Source organism: Pteropus alecto, unplaced genomic scaffold (genome assembly GCF_000325575.1).
Source record: "Pteropus alecto unplaced genomic scaffold, ASM32557v1 scaffold19, whole genome shotgun sequence".
NCBI classification, from domain to species: domain Eukaryota; kingdom Metazoa; phylum Chordata; class Mammalia; order Chiroptera; family Pteropodidae; genus Pteropus; species Pteropus alecto.
In genome coordinates this window covers 24264-30222 of record NW_006442490.1, presented here as the reverse complement: position 1 = coordinate 30222, position 5959 = coordinate 24264, and the positions used below count along the sequence as shown (strand labels likewise).

Genomic DNA, 5959 nt, shown 5'->3' with positions numbered 1-5959 from the left:
AAAGGATCACTTCTCATGGGGTAGTATTAAATTACCTACTACCTGGAGGGGAATACTTCTCTAAACAAAGGGGAAACACTGTGAGCTTAACGAAAGGGAAGAACTTCCCTAATGGCCTGGGGACCCCACTCCCCTGCCACCAAACCCCTGTCCTTAATGCCTCAGAGCTCTGCCCTGGTTCAGGCGATGATGCTGATGATGCACATTGGCAGAGCCACACCTTCCTTGATCATGCTGGTGCTCACTGTGAATAATAATCTACAAGTGGCATCTTCTGAAACAAATAAATTTTATTGGAAGAACACAGGCATTTTACAAATTGCAAGGAACCTAAGCAACAAATACATTTTTTCTTTCTTTTTTTTTTCAAATTAAATTTATTGGGGTACCACTGGTTAACAACATTATATAATTTTCAGGTGTACAAGATTATAATTAGACATCTGTATACTCTAGTGTGTGCTCACCATCCAAAGTCTAGTTTCCTTCTGTTACCATATATTTGAACAAACACATTTTAAAGACGCCGAGATCAGGAAAACTCAGGGGAACTCAACTGCAGGTCTTTCAAATTACATTCTCTGCAGTGAAATGATATTAATGAGACTTTGCAGGCTATTACTCATTCTTGCGGCCTAGTCCCACTCTAAATATAATAAAAGTATGATTGGCTCAACTAAGATAAGGGGAAAAGTGTAACACCACCAAGAAGTTATGGCCAGGGGAACTCACATAGTAAACAGAAGGGTATGGGAAGGTCTCAGAGAAAAGGTACCTACTGAAGAGACGAACCAGCCTGATGCTACTGCCTCCCACTCGGTAGAATACAAATACAGTACATACGTACACATTTTGACACGCCACCATATGTAAAATACTTCAAAAGATTTGAGTAAGTGCAAAAGCACATACTGTAAACAATGAAAACAACCCAAAAGCCCACGCCGATCCCAAAATCACAGTACCCCAAAGTCAACTTCTGCTCATATGACAAATAGCTGACGTGTCACAGAGCCACTCCTTGAGTCGAAGTCCTCCAGGTGAAGTTCGTGGCTCCTGTAGAACTGCTGTGATTCTATGAAATTCAAAATCCTATGGACTGAAGGTTAACCTTATACACCGCCAATGAAAACGCTACATATAAATGGAAAAACCAAGGCGAAACGAAGATACAGAAGCAGTAAATGGCATTTCCTATTTCCCCGTGTAGAAGCTTTCTTCCCGTCCAGTTCTACAATCTAAATCCATTTCAGGGGGAGCACTCATCTATAATCATGGCGGGGGGTCTTTTTATTATTTTTTAAACCACTTTATTGAGATATGAAGGTATGACTGACATATAAAAAGATGCGCGCATTTAATGCATACAACTTAATGAGTTTGGAGACAAGTAAACATCTGTGAACCGTTACCATAATCTATGCCATAAACATATCCATCCCCTCCAAACGTCGGTCCTCCCTCATTAATTAGTATTATTATTACTTTTTTAAAGCAATAAGAACATGACATAAGTTCTACCCTCTTAGCAAAATCTTCAGTATACAATACATCTATTCCGAGCTCTGAGGAGAGGAGCACAGGTACTTGGTTCCTGGCTTTAACCATACCCCACATACTGTAGCTCAGCGTCCTGACTACACAACCTATAGTTCCGAGCTGACACTAGAGTGGAGTCTACAACAGGCCTTTCCAAGCACTCTGTAAGGCTGCTGCATCTGACTGATGGGGGAGACTGAGAAAATCAGCGGATCTCCTTAGGAGTCACTGAACACGGCCCACTGCTGTTCTTTTCTGAAGCTGATAAGAAGCAGTACAGTAGGTCTGCATATGACTAAGAAGAGCCAAGAGAAGCTCAGAAGGCCAACCCAGATCTAACTTGCGAGGTGGCCTGGCTGGCGGCAGTCAGTAATCCACATAGTGCACTCCTGAAGTCAGCATGACGGGCTGAGAGGGCAAACTCGAATCCGGAGGGACCTAGAGGAGATCATTCAAACTGTACAGGAGTGCATACGTTTTGCACATTCTTTCCACCCTTTTTGAGAGGCCTGCACACTAAATATCCCTAACACAGGATCTGAGTCCTCCTCATCTCCTACCTAGTATTCTATCACATCCTGTGTATCACAAGAGATCAAACCTCTGCCAATAGAAGGAGATAAACCTCAGCTCCTCTGGGGAGGACATGAAAGGAAAAGTACAGCTCGACTTGCCAACAGACCATAGACATCAGCATGTCCATTTAAACCACCTTTAAACAACATCTGTAGTTTTAGAGTGGATCTCTTGCTGCTGAACTTTGGGGGCCTGCAGGGAACAGGACTTCTAAAATGACAAATATGTCTGGAAGGCTATGGTCCAAGGCCATTTCTTGCTGGCTATAAGCAGGGTCGCTGGAACCACAGGGAGCACGCAGCTCTTCTTAAAATTGAAGGTGTTTATGTGTGAGATGAAACTGAATTCCATCTAGGCAAGAGATGTGCTCATGTGTACAAGGCAAAGAACAACACAGTGACGCCTGGTGGCAAACTGAACAAAACCAGGGTAATCTAGGGTAAGGTGACTCATGCTCATGGAAACAGTGGCATGGATCGTGCTAAACTGCAAAGCAACTTTCCTACTAAGGCCATTGGACACACAATCTGTGTAATGCTGTACCCGTCAAGGAGTTAAATTTATTGAAAGTTAGGAATAAATAAAAGTGGATTTGTTCCCTTGTAAAAAAAAAAAAAATTCTAGTTTGAATCTTCATTCCAATTGATCATATTGATCATAGAGAACACCCCCTGAGCACAACAGTAGTGGTAAAAGCATAAGTAGGCTAGAGGACAAGCAATAAAAGTTAATAACACCACAGAGGTATTAGAAATGGGCTCCACTGCCCCACCACTCCCAACCACAGTGACAGTTGAGGGTATATGGTCCACTCTCCTCTTCACAAAGTATGCAAACCTTTTATAAGCTAAATAAGCTTCCTGCCAACTTTACAACCCAGGAATGTTTCTACAAGGACCTGGCAGAAAAACAGCTTGCAGTGCCTGAGAACTAGGTAAAGAGAACACATTAAGCAACTGAAACCAGAAAGTCAGCAAGACCCTCCTGGAAATCAGAGAGAAACATGAATACCTTAACAGGTGCCCAAGAGGGAATAAGGATACAAGAGAAAGGGAAAAAATGTCTCTCGAGAACAAAATCAGCATAAGTGACAGCAGTTCCTTCAGAACTCCCTCAGATTGTTGTACTATACAACGATATAACAGGGTAAAGAGCTACCTTTACCCAGTGGCCATTTGCACAGGCCTACTGCAACACAGAACAACCATAACTCAGAAAAGCCTTCACTGGCAGACGAACTGCAGTTCGCTTGGAAACTGGAAAACAGTACTCGTCCCCGGCTCATCTGCACCTGTCCACAAAGTACCAAAAGTCCCCAGCCCTTTGCCCCTCAGGAGACTCCCCAGGTTAATGTTTTAGACAACAGTATATGGGTCGAAAGCCATCATTCCCAGAGCCATTCTTCTGAGCCTAAGGTGAAGCACAGATCATCCATGAGGCAGCAAAGCCATCCATGGCAGAGGGAACTGCAGTCTGGTTGGAAACTGGAAAACAATTCTCGTCCCAGGCTCATCTGCACCTGTCTGCAAAGTACCAAAAGACACCAGCACTTTGCCCCTCAGGAGACCACCCCCCTCCCGCCCAGGTTAATGTTTTAGACAACAGTATATGGGTCAAAGGCCATCATTCCTAGAGCCATTTTTCTCAAACTAAGGTAAGTCACAGATCATCCGTGAGACATCAGAGCCTTCACTATCAGAAGGAACTGCAGTTCGCTTAGAAACGGGAAAACAATTCTCGCCCTAGGCTTATTTGCACCTGTCCACAAAGTACCAAAAGTCACCCGCACGTCATCCTGCAGGAGACCTCCCAGGTTAATGTTTTAGACAACAGTATAGTGGGTCAAAGGCCATCATTCCTAGAGCCATTTTTCTCAAACTAAGGTAAAGCACAGATCATCCACGAGACATCAAAGCCTCCACTATCAGAAGGAACTGCAGTTCGCTTGGAAACTGGAAAACAATTCTTGTCCCAGGCTCATTTGCACCTGCCCATGAGGCACAAACAACCCCAGTCTTCGCCCTCTCAGAAGACCCGTTAATGTTCTACACAACTGTACAAGAGGGTTGAAGGCCATTTTTCACAGGCTACGGCAGTGCACAAAAGAGGCAGGAACAGCAATGTGTTCCCCAACAGCTAAGTCCAAAATTCTCAGTGAGGCTAGAAAAATAAGAATCCCCATCCTAATAACTTCAGGTACTGTTCATTGACAGGACCCACGTGACATTTCCCTTCCCACCAACGTGCAGAGTATGCTCAGCAGAAGAGCGCAGGAAGGCTGGGTTAAAATATGGAAAGGTTTGGATAAAACTCCAACCACCTTCCCTTCCACAGAATCTGGGGTTCCGAATGATTCCTCATATGCCACTGCTCGGCATAGTGGATATCACTGTGTTCAGCACCTACGTGCAAGAGTGCAGAAGGCTGAAAACTGGACGTGGCCAATTGCCTCCCGGGGACCCAACAGTCCCCATCCCCCCGATGCTGCCATTGCCAGTATGTGCTTGCTTTAGGATTTAACAAGGCACTTGAGCCACAGGAGTGTTGGAGGTAGAAGTGTCTGGCCAGTATATTGGAAGAACATACTAGCAACAGCAGTTCACTTTCATCAGTCTCCTCAGGGGAACACAGCTCACTATCAGTATGAAAGATTCAGCGGTCAACTAAACCAAGTGCCCTTCACTAGAAATGATAGCATTCTGCCTCTCGGAAGACTCCCCTGGATGAATGTTTTAGACAGCACTATAGTGGGTCGAAGGCCACCATCCCTTGAGACATTTTTCACAGGCTAAGGTAAGGCATAGAATGAGGCAGCAACACCAATGCATTCCCCAGCGGCTAAGTCCAAAATTTTCGGTGAAGCTAGAAAATTAAGGAACAACCCCCATCCGAAAAACTTCATCTTCGCCAGAGGGCCACATGCTTTCATGTCACATCAATAATGTGCATTGCTACCTTCTGTCCTCTAGCTATGCCGATTCCAGGTAGTGCCAGGGATGGGAAAGTGGGCAGGAGGCACCTTGTACACACAAAGTCCAATGCGCCTTTTACGCTCTGGGCCCATATCCCCTTGTCTGCTTTCCCCTCGAGCTCTGAGAGCAGCTCTACAGAGGGATACTCTTCCCCACCCTCTCCCTACCTTTAGGCATTAGAAACCAGAAAGAAGAACCATATTGAGCTGGTCATTCCATCTTTCCTGATCAGAGCAACCTGGCTTCTTTGGAACCTCTAACTTCTATAGTTCTCCTTAAAAGAACAGACAATCAGAAGTGGCTGGTGAACCAGCCATGAATACCATATAACAAAGCAATCCCATTTCTGGGTATATATGCAAAGAAAATGTAATCACTATCTCAAAGAGATATCTGTACCCTGATGTTCATCGCAGTATTATTCGCCATAGCCAAGCTATGAAACAACCGAATGTCTATCAACAGATAAATGAATAAATAAAATGTGGCGTGTATATATATGCATGCATGTATATGTGTGTGTGCGTGTGTGTGTATTTATATACACATACTCATACACACATATAAAATTCAGCTATAAAACGTCTGGATACAACAAAGAACCAGTATGACAAGAAATATACTCCATTTCAAAGGCCTTGCCTTAAAGCGTCCAATATTACCCATACTCTTTCCATCACCCACATAACTAAGAGGAGTGAACAAATACTTAAGGCAAACATGAGTTTGATGTGGAATATTCCATACCAAGAATGTATAGCACATTAACATTATCACTAGTGAGGAGACATTAAGTACGTGCCTCATGAGTCTGACTGACATGGCAGGCTTAGGAATGAACTCCTGGGAAAGAACCACTGAACCAGATCCCA

The 5959-nt window shown here is 44.0% G+C and overlaps 1 pseudogene; it reads left to right on the top strand.

Annotated features, from left to right (window-relative positions):
• Window positions 1-2339: 2339 nt before the first annotated feature.
• On the top strand, window positions 2340-2673 carry LOC112470901 (annotated as a pseudogene).
• Window positions 2674-5959: the final 3286 nt, after the last annotated feature.